Source organism: Salmo salar, chromosome 09 (assembly GCF_965601325.2).
Source record: "Salmo salar chromosome 09, fSalSal1, whole genome shotgun sequence".
In the NCBI taxonomy this organism is placed as follows: Eukaryota; Metazoa; Chordata; class Actinopteri; order Salmoniformes; family Salmonidae; genus Salmo; species Salmo salar.
This window is the reverse complement of record NC_138299.1, coordinates 5,168,835-5,187,569: the sequence shown is the minus strand read 5'-3', so window position 1 is coordinate 5,187,569 and position 18,735 is coordinate 5,168,835. Positions and strand designations below refer to the sequence as shown.

The 18,735-nt window shown below is 40.9% G+C and overlaps 1 protein-coding gene across 1 annotated transcript in view; it reads right to left on the bottom strand.

The window, feature by feature from the left end:
- Positions 1-18,735, bottom strand: part of LOC106610601 (leucine-rich repeat and fibronectin type-III domain-containing protein 2) — a 226,610-nt gene that overhangs the window by 92,185 nt on the left and 115,690 nt on the right. Inside the window, exon 2 of the mRNA XM_014210003.3 lies at positions 7,318-7,493. The gene's annotated coding sequence lies outside the window, so the exon portion shown is untranslated. The remainder of the gene's footprint in view (positions 1-7,317; positions 7,494-18,735) is intronic.

The following is an 18,735-nucleotide window of genomic DNA, read 5'->3' as shown; positions in this document are numbered from 1 at the left end:
ATCCAGTAAGAAGGATGGGAGGGAGGAAGGGAAGGAGGGATATGTTGACAGGAAGTGTTTATCACTTAAAACCCCTTCTGCTACCGCAGTTGAATTCTTTGTCAGACGTTGGTGTTAATCCTCCCTTTGAGAAGCCCCGAGCATTACATCAGAGTTCATACTCCCTTCCTTTGGTGGGTAAACCCAAGCTGTTTGACTTATAAATAGCAAATCTCATCTCTCTTTGCATATTTCCGATACACCGTCTAAGCTCCACAACTTTCTGATCCATAGACATGCTGGATCATCTGAATCCTTCAAACTTGGCTTATCCTGTCACTTGATGTTCCAGCGTATTATAAAATAAAATGTATGAGACGAGCATCTTTCATCTGCAATCTTTCATCTACACATTTGTGTTAATAATGTGCCTTCCAATTAAGTCTAGGCATACAGGGATCGATCAAACAAATCTTGGAGAGTATCTTGGCCAAGAGTGAAAAATTAAGAAGGAAAGAAAACGGGAAAAAGTATGTTCCCAGAGCACATGTTTACTTTCTCTGATGATGCTGGTTGGAAATGGCAACGAGAGTTGGCAATACACAACAAATAGGGTGAGAAACAATGTATTAGGAAACGTTTAAAACACCAGGAGAAAAATGCAAAGGTATATGCTTCTTCTCCTCCTCCGATTAGACTGTACTGTATTTGAGAGTGGGGAAAGCAATTTCTCAACGGAATGTCAGTGATGTGAAAGTAATTACAATTTCTCTGGATGATGTCTACAATCAGACAAATCGAGTGGCACCTGCTCACATATGATTTTTGGCACTCAGATATATGATATCAAATATATTAGAGAGAGGCATCTGTACATTTGTGTGTGTGATAAAAACCTGCTCCAGAGTGCTCAGCACCTCAGACTGGGGTGAAGTTTCACCTTCCAACAGGACAACAACCCTAAGCACACAGCCAAGACAACGCAGGAGTGACTTCGGGACAAGTCTCTGAATGTCCTTGAGTGGCGAAGCCAGAGCCTGGACTTGAACCCGATCAAACATCTCTGGAGAGACCTGAAAATAGCTGTGCAACAACGCTCCCCTTCCAACCTGACAGAGCTTGGGGGATCTGCAGAGAGAAATGGGAGAAACTCCCCAAATACAGGTGTGCCAAGCTTGTAGCATCATACCTAAGAAGACTAGAGGCTTTAATTGCTACCAAAAGTGCTTCAACAAAGTACTGAGTAAAGAGTCTGAATACTTATGTACATTTCTTGTTTCACTTTTTTATTTTTAATACATTTGCAAAGAATTCTGAATCTGTTTTTGCTTTGTCATTATGGGGTATTGTGTGTAGATTGATTAGGGAAAAAAACGATTTAATACATTTTAGATTAAGGCTGTGACGAAACAAAATGTAGAAAAAGTCAAGGGGTCTGAAAACGTATTTAATTGTATTGGTTTTTACATTTGGGTGGTAGATCAGCTTTAAAATTAGATTGTAGCTTCCATCAATGTAAGTTCAATAAAGGTTAAATAAAATGAAAAACGTATCTGCATCATTTCCAATTCCCTTTATATATACATACATACATACATACATACATACATACATACATACATACATACATACATACATACATACATACATACATACATACATACATACATACATACATACATACATACATACATACATACATACAATTGAAGTCGGAAGTTTACATACACCTTAGCCAAATACATTTAAACTCAGTTTTTCACAATTCCTGACATTTAATCCTAGTAAAAATTCCCTGTCTTAGGTCAGTTAGGATCACCACTTTATTTTAAGAATGTGAAATGTCAGAATAATAGTAGAGAGAATGATTTATTTCAGCTTTTATTTCTTTCATCACATTCCCAGTGGGTCAGAAGTTTACATACACTCAATTAGTATTTGGTAGCATTGCCTAAAAACAATTTAAACTTGGGTCAAACGTTTCGGGTAGCCTACCACAAGCTTCCCACAATAAGTTGGGTAAATATTGGCCCATTCCTCCTGACAGAGCTAGTGTAACTGAGTCAGGTTTGTAGGCCTCCTTGCTCGCACACACTTTTTCAGTTCTGCCCACAAATGTTCTATATGATTGAGGTCAGGGCTTTGTGATGGCCACTCCAATATCTTGGCTTCATTGTCCTTAAGTCATTTTGCCACAACTTTGGAAGTATGCTTGGGGTCATTGTCCATTTAGAAGACCCATTTGCAACCAAGCTTTAACTTCCTGACTGATGTCTTGAGATGTTGTGTCAATGTATGCACATCATTTTCCTACCTCATGATGCCATCTATTTTGTGAAGTGCACCAATCCCTTCTGCAGCAAAGCACCCCCACAACATGATGCTGCCACCCCCGTGCTTCACGGTTGGGATGGTGTTCTTCAGGTTCCAAGCCTCCCCCTTTTTCCTCCAAACATAACGATGGTCATTATGGCCAAACAGTTCTATTTTTGTTTCACCAGACCAGAGGACATTTCTCCAAAAAGTACGCTCTTTGTCGCCATGTGCAATTGCAAACAGTTTTTTATGGCAGTTTGGGAGCAGTGGCTTCTTCCTTGCTGAGCGGCCTTTCAGGTTGTCGATATAGGACTCGTTTTACTGTGGCTATAGATACTTTTGTACCTGTTTGCTCCAGCATCTTCACAAGGTCCTTTGCTGTTGTTCTGGGATTGATTTGAACTTTTTGCACCAAAGTACATTCATCTTCAGGAGACAGAACATGTCTCCTTCCTGAGCGGTATGACCCACTGGAATTGTGATACAGTGAATTATAAGTGAAATGATCTGTCTGTAAACAATTGTTGGAAAAATCACGTGTCTCGTGCACAAAGTAGAAGTCCTAACCGACTTCCAAAAACTAGTTTGTTAACAAGAAATTTGTGGAGTGGTTGAAAAACAAGATTTAATGACTCCAACCTAAGTGTATGTAAACTTCCGACTTCAACTGTATATACCTGTTCTGAAAGGCCCCAGAGTCTGCAACACCTTTAAGCAAGCGGCACCACCAAGCAAGCGACACCATGAAGACCAAGGAGATCTCCAAACACGTCAGGGACAAAGTTGTGGAGAACTATAGATCAGGGTTGGGTTATAAAAAAATATCTGAAACTTTGAACATCCCACGGAGCACCATTAAATCCAATATAAAAAATTTAAAGAATATGGCACCACAACAAACCTGCCAAGAGTGGGCCGCCCACCAAAACTCACGGATCAGGCAAGGAGGGCATTAATCAGAGAGGCAACAAAAAGGCCAAAGAAAACCCTGAAGGAGCTGCAAAGCTCCACAGCGGAGATTGGAATATTTGTCCAAAGGACCACTTTAAGCCATACACTCCACAGAGCTTTATGGAAGAGTGGACAAAAAAAGCCATTGCTTAAAGAAAAAAATAAGCAAACACGTCTGGCGTTCGCCAAAAGGCATGTGGGAGACTCAAACATATGGAAAAAGGTACTCTGATCAGATGAGACTAAAAATGAGCTTTTTGGCCATCAAGGAAAATGCTATGTCTGGCGCAAACCCAACACCTCTCATCACCCCGAGAATACCATTCGCCACAGTGAAGCATGGAAGGGACTGGGAAACTGGTCAGAATTGAAGAAATGGTGGATGGAGCTAAGTACAGGAAAATTCTTGAGGGAAACCTGTTTCAATCTTCCAGAGATTTCAGACTGGGACGGAGGTTCACCTTCCAGCAGGACAATGACTCTAAGCATACTGCTAAAGCAACACTCGAGTGGTTTAAGGGTAAACATTTAAATGTCTTGGAATGGCCTAGTCAAAGCCCAGACCTCAATCCAATTGAGAATCTGTGGTATGACTTAAAGATTGCTGTACAACAGCGGAACCCATCCAACTTGAAGGAGCTGGAGCAGTTTTGCCTTGAAGAATGGGAAAAAATCCCAATGGCTAGATGTGCCAAGCTTATAGAGACATACCCCAAGAGACTTGCTGCTGTAATTGCTGAGAAAGGTGGCTCTACAAAGTATTGATTTTGAGGGCGTGAATAGTTATGCACGCTCAAGTTTTCTGCTTTTTTGTCTTATTTCTTTCACCTTCAAAGTGCTAGGCATGTTGTGTAATCAAATGATACAACCCCCCCAAAAAATCAATTTTAATTCCAGGTTACAAGGCAACAAAATAGGAAAACTGCCAAGGGGGTGAAAACTTTCGCTAGCCACTGTATAACTCATGCCGGCCAGAAACTGGGCCAGTTTGTGCAAAACTGTGCAAATGTCTGCATACTTGGTGTGTGGAAAAAATGGGGAAGGGCTCTTTTCAAAGAGGGAAGTTTGACCTCAAACATAAATTATCTGCAACACAGAAATGTGCTACGTCTATGTGAATTAATGAGAGCCCACTATAGCCTAACCCTTTAATCATAGGTTAATGTTACTTTGTGTTTCTAAAATCACAGTCATGTGACAGTCTTTTTAATTGAAACGTCCACTTGTCGGCCTTTGACCAGATCAATTTTTTCCGCATTAAATGTTTTATTTTCATAACTGATAAATTTTCAAATATGCTATAGCCTACACATAATATTCTGTCCATATGAACATATTTACTTTAGGCCATATAAAGAACAGCTATGCATGATTTAACGAAAATAAGCAAACAGACACAACATTGTTTTCACATTCATTAATAAAAGACTCATGAACAGAAATAGGCTATACAGCTGGCTTCACAGTTTCCCAGTCAAATAGGCCTGCAAGGAAACTCAATGTATCTCAACAACGTTGATTGTGCAAGGGGCTCTCTGCGCTGCGTAGTACCTCGACAAAAATACATTAAAGCTGTTACACTACACAAAGTCACTACATAGACATAGACATCGTTACTAACTCAGTTGCTGGAGAGGAAGGACACACAAAGGATTTAACCATGTGACTTTAAGACAGTTACAGAGTTAATGGCTGTGATAGAAGAAAACTGAGGATGGATCAACAACATTGTAGTTATTCCACAAATCTAACCTAATTTACAGAGTGAAAGAAGGAAGCCTGTTTGCAACAAGGCACTAAAGTAATAGTGCAAAAAATATGACAAAGCAATACATTTTTTTTTCCTGAATACAAAGTGTTATGTTTGGAGCAAATCCAATACAACTCATTACTGAGTACCACACTCCATATTTTCAAGCATAGTGGTGGCTTCATCATGTTATGGGTATGCTTGTAATCATTAAGGACTGGGGAGTTTTTCAGGATAAAAAATAAACGGAATGGAGCTAAGCACAGGCAAAATCCTAGAGGAAAACCTGTTTCAGTCTGCTTTCCACGAGACACTGGGAGATTAATTCACCTTTCAGCAAGACTATAACCTAAAACACAAGGCCACATCTACGCTGGAGTTGCTTACCGAGAAGACAGTGAATGTTCATGAGCGGCCGAGTTAGGGTTTTGACTTAAATTTGCTTGAAAATCTATGGCAAGACCCAAAAATGGTTGTCTAGCAATAATTAACATCCAATTTGACAGAGCTTGAAGAATTTTGAAAATAATAATGGGCATATGTTGCACAATCGAGGTGTTGAAAGCTCTTAGAGACTTACCCAGAAGGACTCTGTAATCACTACCAAAGGTGATTCTAACATTTATTGACTCATGGGGTTGAAAACTTATCTAATCAAGATATATTTGTGCCAGTCCCTTGACTTAAAAAAATAAAAAATAAGTTACAGCCTTCTAAAATGGATGAAATTGATTTTTTCCCCCTCATCAATCTACACACTACCCCATAATGAAAAAGCAGAAACAGGTTTTTGGAAATATTTGCTAATTGATTAAAAAATAATGAACATATGACATTTACATAAGTATTCAGACCCTTTACTCAGTACTTTGTTGAAGCACCTTTGGCAGTGATTACAGCCTCGAGTCTTCTTGGGAATGACGCTACAAGCTTGGCACACCTGTATTTTCAGGGAGTTTCTCCAATTCTTCTCTGCAGATCCTCTCAAGCTCTGTCAGGTTGGGTGGGGAGCATTGCTGCACAGCAATTTCCAGGTCTCTCCAGAGATGTTCGATCGGGTTCAAGTCCGGGGTCTGGCTGAGCCACTCAAGGACATTCAGAGATGTGTCCTGAAGACACTTCTGTGTTGTCTTGGCTGTGTGCTTAGGGTTGTTGTCCTGTTGGAAGGTGAACCTTCACCCCAGTCTGAGGTCCTAAGCGCTCTGGAGCAGGTTTTCATCAAGGATCTCTCTGTACTTTGCTCCATCCATCTTTTCCTCAATTCTGGCTAGTCTCCCAGTCACTGCCGCTGAAAAACACCCCCACAGCATGATGCTGCCACCACCATGCTTCACCGTAGGGATGGAGCCAGGTTTCCTACAGACGTGACGCTTGGCATTCAGGCCGAAGAGTTCAATCTTGGTTTTATCAGACCAGAGAATCTTGTTTCTCATGAACTGAGAGTCCCTTAAGTTCCTATTGGCAAACTCCAAGCGGGCTGTCATGTGCCTTTTACTGAGGAGTGGCTTCCGTCTGGCCACTCTACCATAAAGGCCTGGTTGGTGGACTGCTAAAGAGATGGTTGTCCTTCTTGAAGGTTCTCCCATCTCCACAGAGGAACTCTAGACCTCTGTCAGAGTGACCATCGGGATCTTGGTCACCTCCCTGACCAAGGCCCTTCTCCCCTGATTGCTCAGTTTTGCCAGGCGGCCAGCTCTAGGAAGAGTCTTGGTGGTTCCAAACTTCTTCCATTTAAGAATGATGGAGGCCACTGTGTTCTTGGGGACCTTCAATGCTGCAGAAATGTTTTGGTACCCTTCCCCAGATCTGTGCATCGTCACAAACCTGTCTCGGATCTCTACGGACAATTCCTTCAACCTCATTGCTTGTTTTTGCTCTGACATGCACTGTCAACTGTGGGACCTTATATAGACAGGTGTGTACCTTTCCAAATCTTGTCCAATCAATTGAATTTACCATAGGTGGACTCCAATCAAGTTGTAGAAACATCTCAAGGATGATCAATGGAAACAGGATGCACCTGAGCTCAATTTCAAGTCTCATAGCAAAGGGTCTGAATACTTATGTAAATAAGGTATCTCTTTTTTATTTTGAATGCATTTGGAAAAATGTCTAAAAACCTGTTTTGCTTTGTCATTATGGTGTATTTTGTGTAGATTGATGAAAAATTATTTCATCCATTTTAGAAAAAGGCTGTTAAGTAACAAAATGTGGAAACAGTCAAGGGGTCTGAATACTTTCCGAATGCATGTAAGTGAACAGTAAAGTATGAGTGTGTTAGGTAATAGTGTGTTTGTAAATTGTTGATTTCATGTACTTACAGAGTGAGATGGGGTTAGATGGAAAGTTGCTTCGGTCTGGTAGTCGGCCTCATACTTGTTGATCATCATTGGCGGTCATCCTGTTACAAAACCTCATTCCTGAATTGCTGTCATTATTTTCTGCTGTTAGCTGACGTTCTGCTATCACTTCCTTCCGGTTATGACCTTCGGGTCACCTGAAAGGCACAAACCAACCAAGTTAGGATAAGTGAGAGGAGAGAACACCTTATTACTGATTAATTTATCCACCTTCCGATTGCTCCCAGACAGAATTCATCAGTTTTGAACTTGTGCAAGCCTTGGGCTATAAGATATAATGCCCGCTCTAATAAGTGATTCATACTTTAGTTGTTTAGTTGTAAACAAAGCAATACAGAGGGTGGTGTGGACAGCCCAGAACATCTCTGGGGCCGCGCTCCCTGCCATCCAGCACCTCTATATCAGGTGGTGTCAGAGGAAGGCCCGAAAAATTGCAGAAGACTCCAGCCACCCAAGCCATAGAGTGTTCACTCTGCTACTGTCCGGCGAACAGTACTGGAGCATCAGCTCTCAGAACAACACTCTCCAAGACAGTTTCTACCCCCAAGCCATAAGACTGCTTAATAGCCAGACTGCTAAATATTCAATTAATGGTAACTCTATCATGATGGGAAGTTTGAGAGCGCTCGATTTAATCTAAACAGTAAACAAAAAAGTTGTTTGACCTTAACCCGTTCGGCAATTTCATTGGTCTAATGAAAGCTTCATGCCGCCAAAAAACTGAGCACGTCACAGAATGTGTTTTTTTGGAGAAAAGAAAATTGAAAGCGGGAAAAATCCATATATTAGCCGCGACAATGTTTAAGCCGCGAGGTTCAAAGCCTGGGAAAAAAGTTGCGGCTTATAGTCCGGAATTTAGGGGTACTCTTATTATCTATCCTGATGCCTAGTCACTTTACCCTGCCTTCATGTACATACTGTATGTACCTCAAATACCTTGTACCTCTGCACATTGATCTGAAACTGGTACTCCCTGTATACAGTGCCTTCGGAAAGTATTCAGACCACTTGACTTTTTCCACATCTTGTTATATTACAGCTCAACAATCTGCACACAATGACAAAGCGAAAACAGGTTTTTAGAAATTTTACCAAATGTTTAAAATCACTGAAAACAGATACCTTATTTACTTAAGTATTCAGACCCTTTAATATGAGATTTGAAATTGAGCTCAGGTGCATCCTGTTTCCATTGATTATCCTTGTGATGTTTCTACTTAATTGGAGTCCGCCTGTGGTAAATTAATTTGATTCAACAGGATTTTTAAAGGAACACAACTGTCTATAAAAAGGTCCCAGAATTGACAGTGCATGTCAGAGCAAAAACCAAGCAATGAGGTCAAAGGAATTGTCCGTAGAGTTCTGAGACAGGATTGTGTCGAGGCACAGGTCTGGGGAAGGGTACCAAAAAATTCTGCAACATTGAAGGTCCCCAAGAACACAGTGGCCTCCATCATTCTTAAATGAAATATGTTTGGAACCACTAAGACTCTTCCTAGAGCTAGCGGCCCGGCCAAACTGAGCAAAGTGACCAAGAACCTGATGGTCACTCTAACAGAGCTCTAGAGTTCCTCTGTGGAGATGGGAGAAACTTCCAGAAGGTTCTCCCGGCCAGACGGAAGCCACTCCTCAGTAAAAGGCACCTAACAGACAATGAGAAACAAGATTGCCTGGACTGATGAAACCAAGATTGAACTCTGTGGCGTGAATGCCAAGCGTCACGTCTGGAGGAGACCTGGCACCATCACTACGGTGAAGCATGGTGGTGGTAGCATCATGGTGTGGGATGTTTTTCAGTCGTAGGGATTGGGAGACCAGTTAGGATTGAGGCAAAAATGAATGGAGCAAAGTACAGAGAGATCCTTGAAGAAAACCTGCTTCAGAGTGCTCAGCACCTCACACTGGGGCGGATTTTAGCCTTCCAACAGGGCAATGACCCTAAGCACACAGCCAAGGCATCGGGACAAGTCTCTGAATGTCCTTGAGTGGCCAAGCCTTGAACCCGATCGAACATCTTTGGAGAGACCTGAAAATTGCTTTGCAGCAACGCTCCCCATCCAACCTGACAGAACTTGAGAGGACCTGCAGAGAAGAATGGGAGAAACTCCCCAAATACAGGTGTGCCAAGCTTGTAGCATCATACCCAAGAAGACTCGATGGTGTAATCACTGCCAAAAGTGCTTCAACAAAGTACTGAGTAAAGGGCCTGCATACTTACTTAAATGTGATTTTTAGTTAAAATATAAATTAGCAAAAATTCTAAAAACCTGATTTTGCTTTGTCATTGTGTGATATTTTGTATTGATTGATGAGGGGAAACAACTATTTAATTAATTTTAGAATAAGGCAACAAAATGTGGAAAAAGTCAAGTGGTCTGAATATTTCTTGAAGCACTGTTCTTTAGAAGTTACTGTAGTTACTGTGTTTTTGCAGACATTAGTGTAATATTTACTGTAGTATTTTTTGCATTCTGCAGTATACTGTAGTATTTGAAATAGTATTCTACAGTATGCTACAAAACTCTATAGTATGTTCAACACATGATCAACGAATACTTGTGTGTAGTATTTTATTCAATAGTATACTACAGGTATTCATAGCTGACTTTGAAAAGGCCTTTGATAACGTACGACTGGAATTTATATATAAATGCCTGGACCATTTTCATTTTGAAGAATCTTTTATACAATGGGTAACCTCTTACATCTAGACGTTCCGCTAGCGGAACACCTGCTCCAATATCCAATGATGGGCGTGGCGCGAAATACAAAGTCCTCGAAAATCCGAAAACTTCAATTTTTCAAACATATGACTATTTTAAAGACAAGACTCTCCTTTATCTAACCACACTGTCCAATTTCAAAAAGGCTTTACAGCGAAAGCAAAACATTAGATTATGTCAGCAGAGTACCAAGCCAGAAATAATCAGACACCCATTTTTCAAGCTAGCATATAATGTAACATAAACCCAAACCACAGCTAAATGCAACACTAACCTTTGATGATCTTCATCAGATGACACTCCTAGGACATTATGTTATACAATATATGCATGTTTTGTTCAATCAAGTTCATATTTATATCAAAAAACAGCTTTTTACATTAGCATGTGACGTTCAGAACTAGCATACCCACCGAAACTTCCGGTGAATTTACTAAATTACTCACGATAAACGTTCACAAAAAACATAACAATTATTTTAAGAATTATAGATACAGAACTCCTTTATGCAATCGCCATGTCCGATTTTAAAATAGCTTTTTGGTGAAAGCACATTTTGCAATATTCTGAGTAGATAGCTCGCCATCACGGGCGAGCTATTTAGACACCCACCAAGTTTGGCCCTCACCAAACTCAGATTTACTATAAGAAAAATTGGATTACCTTTGCTGTTCTCCGTCAGAATGCACTCCCAGGACTTCTACTTCAACAACAAATGTTGTTTTGGTTCCAAATAATCCATAGTTATATTCAAATACCTCCGTTTTGTTCGTGCGTTCAAATCACTATCTGAAGGGTGACGCGCGAGCGCATTTCGTGACAAAAAAATTCAAAATATTCCATTACCGTACTTCGAAGCATGTCAAACGCTGATTAAAATCAATTTTTATGCTATTTTTCTCATAAAATTGCGATACTATTCCAACCGGGTGACGTTGTATTCATTCAAAGGCTGAAAGAAAAAAATGGAGAATTCACATGAACGCGCATCTCCAGTGTCACTGTTCTCAGCCTGACCACTCACAAAATCTCCTGCTGTTTTTCGCCCAGAGACAGGAGAGACGTCATTCCACTTTCTGGCACCTTCTGAGAGCCAATGGAAGCCTTAGAAAATGTCACGTTACAGCAGAGATGCTGTATTTTCGATAGAGATGCCACAGAAGGAGAACAAATTGTCAGACAGGGCACTTCCTGTATGGAATCTTCTCAGGTTTTGGCCTGCCATATGAGTTCTGTTATACTCACAGACACCATTCAAACAGTTTTAGAAACTTTAGAGTGTTTTCTATCGAAATCTACTAATAATATGCATATTCTCGTTTCTGGGCAAGAATAGTAACCAGTTTAAATCGGGTAAGTTTTTTATCCGGCCGTGAAAATACTGCCCCCTAGCCCCAACAGGTTAATATGGAGTTGGTCCCCCCCCTTTGCTACAGCATCCACTCTTCTGGGAAGGCTTTCCACTAGATATTGGAACATTGGTTTCGGGGACTTGCTTCCATTCAGCCACAAGAGCATCTAATTCATCTACAAGGTTGAGGTCAGGGCTCAGTGCAAGCCAGTCAAATTCTTCCACACCGAACTTGACAAACCATTTCTGTATGGACCTCACTTTGTGCACAAAGGCATTGCCATGCTGAAACAGGAAAGGGCCTTCCCCAAACTGTTGCCACAAAGTTGGAAGCACATAATTGTCTAGAATGTTATTCTATGCTGTAGTGTTATAATTTTCCTTCACTGGAAAAAGGGTCCTAGCCCGAACCATGAAATACAGCCCTAGACCCTTATTCCTCCTCCACCAAACTTTGCAGTTGGCACTATGCATTGGGGCAGGTAGCGTTCTCCTGGCATCCACCAATCTCAGATGGTGAACCGTGATTCATCACTCCAGAGAACGCATTTCTACTGCTCCAGTGTCCAATGGCGGCAAGCTTTACACCACTCCAGCCGACGTTTGGCATTGCGCATGGTGATCTTAGGCTTCTGTGCGGCTGCTCGGCCATGGAAACCCATTTCATTAAGCTCCCGACAAACAGATATTGTGCTGAAGTTGATTCCAGAGGCAGTTTGGAACTAGGTATTGAGTGTTGCAATCGAGGACAGACCACTTGGTGGTCCTGTTCTTTGAGCTTGTGTGGCCACTTCGCGGCTGAGCCGTTGTTGCTCCTAGACGTTTCCGCTTCACAATAACAGCACTTACAGTAGCACTAGCAGGCCTGAAATTTGACGAACTGACTTGTTGGAAAGGTGGCATCCTATGACGGTCCCACGTTGAAAGTCACGGAGCTCCTCAGTAAGGCCATTCCACTGCCAATGTTTCTCTATGGAGATTGCAGGGCTGTGTGCTCGATTTTATAAACCTGTCAGCAACGGATGTGGCTGAAATAGCCCGAATCCTCTAATTTGAAGGGGTGTCCACATACTTATTTTTGTATATGTAGTGTATCTGCAATAACACCCCCCCAATTTCTTTTTTCTAATAATAAGTATTGCAGAGTGACATTTCTTTCTCTTCAGATGCCTCACCAAGGACATTTTACATTGTATTGGGATAATGCAGAGACAATATTGACTTTTAAACAGCCATGACATGCTATGCAGTGTCAGACAAATTACTATGTCATGAAGCCATTGTGGCACAACACCTCAAGGGAATGCCACCAAGAATTCCATGGAATATCTCTCTATAGCCCAAAGTCAGCTCAGTGCCTTGTCCAAGGCTGGGCATTGTTTGCTACCAAACAAGCATGGAGCTGTAAAAGTTAAACCAAAATTCAGATGTTTACAATTTCATGTTTATGTCATCCATATCGCACATTGCAGGCTTTCATTTAAGTTTTATCCGGTTTTGCTATCAGCATCAGAGCCACAACCAGACAATTAACAGCAAAAACAAATCCATCATCATGTAGCAGGTTGGGGAAACTCTGCAGCCAAGCGCTGAGTCATGTTCACTTGGTTGATGCTAGCATGGATTGTAGCTAAGTAGCAGCCGACTCTATACCATAAAATAAGCATGAAATCAATGAAACTATAATGAACAGTTTTGTTTACTTTGTCTTTGTTCTGCCCTTGCATTGAGTGCATATTCATCTTTAGCCAAACTGCATCAGAAAGATTGCGACAGTAATGAAAGTACGAAATCAATTAAGCGGCAGCAATATCAGCTTTTGTTGACTTTGTCTTTCCCATGCCCTTGCGCTGGCTTTGTACTTTTCACCTGAATAAAAAAATCAGCAAAGTACAGGAAGTAAGTAGCCTGTACTAAAAAGATCCCATTTCTTTATGCAAACAGTCCCCATAATGACATGACAGGTTGGTGAATATCCTATGGTATTATATCAGAGGGGATTTACATGTGGCATTATGGGTGCAAATGAGGTTTCTCAAAGACTTGTGGGTCATGAGAATGGGCCGCACGTCCCCCTGCCCTGCTGTTGGTGAAGTTTTGATCCAAGCATCAGTCGGTTGGGCCCAACCCGTCCCTTTGAATGCAAATGGGTGACGTCTTCAAAGCAGTCTCTCCCACAAGTCACCTTATGGTGTCAGGACTGATGTAAGAGAAAGCTCCACACAGGCAGTCTGGTGTACCGAGGTATCAAAGCATTGGCCTATGTGTGAGCACAATATAGAAGCATATGCTGTACATGTGGTTGGGAGGTGAGGGATGGAGGGAGAAAGCCAATAGTTAACGGACCAGTTAGGGACTTAACTGCTTCTTAAATTTTGTATATCCCTCCCAAAATGTTCACTGTCAAAATTAAAATTATTTATAGAGTTCATGTCAATGCATAAACCAAAATACTTATTTTTTTGTGTAATTCTTTCATTTAAGTGTGCACCTAGTGAGAGAGGAATGTGTTTGGCTAGCAATGTTTACTATACATGTGATGATGGAGTTTGCAAAACAAATGCCCACCCGATTGATACCAATAATCATGTTAACATTTAATTTAGAAGGTTTTTGGGGAAGCCTTTCTGTCTACTCTTAAGACAGTTATCATTAGCATTCCTAATTGGCTATACAAAGTGAATCACAAGAAATACAAATCACTGATGCATTATTTTCATATCTTGTCTGGAACTTCTGCGAATCAATACATTTTTGAATTAATTCAAAACATTTAATTAATCTTGTACTGTTTGACCAAAAAAATGTATATTGTTGAATTCCGTTTCAATGTCAGGATTCCGTGATTCTGCCCATCATGATTTTATAGGGCCCTAAGCTGTGGATGAAGAGGTAGAACTTCGATGTCACGGTTGTCGTAGGAATGAGCAGACCAAAGTGCAGCGTGTGTGTCGTTCCACATTTTATTTATACTGTGAAACTATGCAATACATAAATAAACTGAATGACAAAAAACAACAAACCGTGACGCAGAGGGGAAACATACACTACTCAAAATCAATCTCCCACAAACCCAGGTGGGACAAACACCAACTTAAATATGACCTCCAATTAGAGACAACGATGACCAGCTGCCTCTAATTGGAGATCATCCCAAACACATCCCAACATAGAAATACAATACTAGAACAACCCAACATAGAAATACAAAACTAGAACATAACAACATAGAAAAACTAAACTAGAAAACCCCCCTGTCACACCCTGACCTACTCTACCATAGAAAATAACAGCTTACTATGGTCAGGATGTGACATTTGAAATGCATCATTTTTTTTTGCAAGTAACAAAAGTAACATGTACATAAAAATTCTGTGGTAACCACCATCTAATCTTTGATGGTTTTGGGGGCCGAATTTCCACAGAATTCAAATAACTCAGTGGCAGTTGCATCTGTCAATAATTACCCATCTGTAAGTGTTATGGGGGCTCACTGTGGGCAGAAAGAGAGACTGAAGAGTGAACTTTAAATGTTCCTGTTATCCATTAAACAACATGGGGTCCAGACCATTACACTAAAAGGCCATATATTTCTGAACTATACACATCAGATCTGCAAACACAGTGCATACAGTATAATCTAATCTGGCATTATCTAGAGCCCTATACTACGAATGTTGTTTGAGAAGTTAGCAAGGTAACTTTGGTCAACTCGTTGTTCAACTTGGGATAAGCAGTACCACAAAAGTGGCTCACCTTTTAGTCAGGTACATTTCTATGGCAACGAATCCTTCAGGTCTAACCTGCTCATTTATCGTGAATAAAGTGTCTGAGTTGAGGACCAATGAAATCAGATTCCTTCCCTCTCGCAAAGATTGTGTCATCATCCACTTCATTTGAAGAAGACAAATTATTAAATATATCATTAATCAAATGTGTTTTTCTGTATAAAAAAAACTATGTTAAAATACCTATCACATTACACATTACACAGTTAGTAACAAAAAATGCACACAGCAAAACATTTGTATGACACTCGACAGGAGTGGTAAAAAAGGTGCTTGTGCATTGATAACCACACCAAAGCACACCGAAGTAATACAATAAAGACGGCACTTCAAAAGTCAATTTCACACGATAGCCTGCTGAATTTGCAAGATACTGTAATTTTTCTTTCATTTTGATTTTGGCACAAATGTAAATGTGGCACTGACTTGCCAACAGATTGATGTTTCAGCATTGTCTCAGTAAAGAGTTCGACTAGCCACGTGTGACATGCACACGCCGTTACAAGCCTGCTAGAGCTAGTGGCAGGCGGACAAGCAATATCCACCGTCGTAGTACGGATGAAGCCTGACCTGGAATGGGAAGCTAACTGAAGCTTTAGAAAACCCTGAGTAGATCTAGATTGCTTCGTAGTATACACCTCTGTACAGAAGGCTACATAATATATAATTAATCTGTAACAACGTTGATGTCCTTTCACACTATTGCGCGTCACTCTGTCAGTTTTTTAATGCCAACAATTGTTTCTACAGCACAGTGCGTTCGCCACGGGGGTGGTCAAACTGTGGTTGTCTACTATGTTTAGCATTGCACTGTTTACCTGTACTCAGAGCTATAGCATTGGTTGAGTGAGTAGGGGTTGATGCATAATTCATATGTGTGGGAGAGAAACCTGCTGTGCTTCAAGTTAGAATTCGCTACCCAGCCTCAAACTCACTCCACCTGATCATCATAATGGTGCTTTACCCAGTATCAAGCAGTTCTGCAGGCATGGAATCTTGTGAGAATAGAGAATAGGCAGTGTGTGTGCATGAGAACAGAGAGAGACGTGTGTGTGTGTGTGTGTGTGTGTGTGTGTGTGTGTGTGTGTGTGTGTGTGTGTGTGTGTGTGTGTGTGTGTGTGTGTGTGTGTGTGTTGGACATAAAAAGAGGGAGAGAGTGAATGAGTGTGCGACTGTTGGAATAACGGGGAGTATTGTGCAAGTATTGTACATTTCACCGGCATGATGAATCTGGTGTATTTATAGTCTTATTTGCATACAATAAATATTATGAAGCCATATAATTGACTGAGGAAGTTGAGCCCCGTAGTCCCATAAAACATGAGAATTTATGCACTGAAAACGTTTTAAACGGAATCCAATGGAGCCCTGTAATGATGTGATTTGGGATCCTATTCCACAAAATAACCTAATTAAACACCTCCCGATGATTCTATCATCTGTGTTTAAAGCAGAAAGGACACATGGGTAAAGATTATAAACCTAATCTGAAATTGATTTTATATTGTGTTTTCTGTCATCCTGGTTCAGGTTCTAATATGGGTGCCACGCCCTGACCATAGAGAGCCTTTTTATTCTCTATGTTGGTTAGGTCGGGGTGTGACTAGGGTGGGTAATCTAGGTTGTCTATTTCTATGTTGGCCTGGTATGGTTCCCAATCAGAGGCAGCTGTTTTTCATTGTCTCTGATTTGCGATCATATTTAGGCAGCCATTTCCCCACTGTGTTTTGTGGGATCTTGTTTTTGTGTAGTTGCCTGTGAGCACTTCACTTGATTCACGGTTCGTTTGTTCGTTTATTGTTTTGTTTTTGCTGAAGTTTCACTTTATAATAAAGATGTGGAACGCTACGTACGCTGCGCCTTGGTCCAGTTCTTACGACGATCGTGACAATGGGCTCTAATGCATTTTGGTTTTGAAAACGTTTTTCTTTGGTGCAACAATACAATTCTAAAACAAGACCAATATATGACATTCGCCTATACAGCAGCCAGTCATCTGAAGCAGTGTGGATTTCTTTGCAACAAAACATCCTAAATGTTTACGAGCCCAATGTATGACATTAGCCTATACAACTGTTGATTGAGACTGATGAGCATATGCAAATGAAGGAGCAATACCCCAAATCAAATGGGTTTGTGGTTGCTTTGTAGTTTGCTCATTCTAATCACACAGAGAGCCACCAGAGTAGAACAATCATACACTATGAGAGGATTACACAATGAGTTACACCTTTTAAACAGCTTTTCATGCACCAGCCTGACATGGTGCAGCGTTAGATTCCACCACTGCCTACTATTACGAGAGTATTCCTCTCCTAGTACAGGGTCTATTGTAACTTATCAACTCACCATGTGGGTGGTTACCACACTGACATTGTTCTCCTGTGCTGGAAGGTCAGTCTTCAGAGATGACAAAGGGTGACATTTCAAAAGGCCACGCCATCTTTTGAGTTCACTGTAACCTCTCTCACTTTGAAGCTTCTGTTATTTTTCGAAAAGTGTTGCAAATGTTTGAAAATGGGGTTCCTTATGAAGTGTTAAAACTGAAGAAAAAAAATTGAAACGTATGAACTGAGTTACATAACCTGTTATGGCTAGGGGGCAGTATTTTCACGGCTGGATAAAAAACGTACCCGATTTAATCTGGTTACCACTCCTACCCAGTAACTAGAATATGCATATACTTATTACATATGGATAGAAAACACCCTAAAGTTTCTAAAACTGTTTGAATGGTGTCTGTGAGTATAACAGAACTCATTTGGCAGGCAAAAACCTGACAAGGTTTCAGGCAGGAAGTGGCCTGTCTGACAAGGTGTCGTTCTTCTTGTCTCTGTTTATTGAAGAGTGAGGATCTTAGCTGTCCCGTGACACTTCCTACGGCTGCCATAGGGTCTCAGAAGGCGGTAAAAAGCTGAATCGTGGCTTTGCAGGCTCTGGCTGAAAAAAAGTAGCACGTTTGCGTAGTGGCTGGTTACAGTACTGTGAGACTCAGGCTCGTGCCCGCGTCGACCGAAAGCTTTGTTTACTTTCCTCTGTTTAGCTAAAAGGAGATTCCCGGTCGGAATATTATCGCTTTTTTACGAGAAAAATGGCATAAAAATGGATTTTAAACAGCGGTTGACATGCTTCGAAGTACGGTAATGGAATATTTAGATTTATTTTGTCACGAAATGCGCCATGCGCGCGACCCTGATTTACCATTTCAGATAGTGTCTGGGACGCACGAACAAAACGCCGCTATTCGGATATAACGATGGATTATTTTGGACCAAACCAACATTTGTTATTGAAGTAGCAGTCCTGGGAGTACATTCTGACGAAGACAACAAAAGGTAATCAAACTTTTATAATAGTAAACCTGATATTGGTGAGTGCTAAACTTGCCGGGTGTCTAAATAGCTAGCCCGTGATGCCTGGGCTATGTACTTAGAATATTGCAAAATGTGCTTTCACCAAAAAGCTATTTTAAAATCGGACATATCGAGTGCATAGAGGAGTTCTGTATCTATAATTC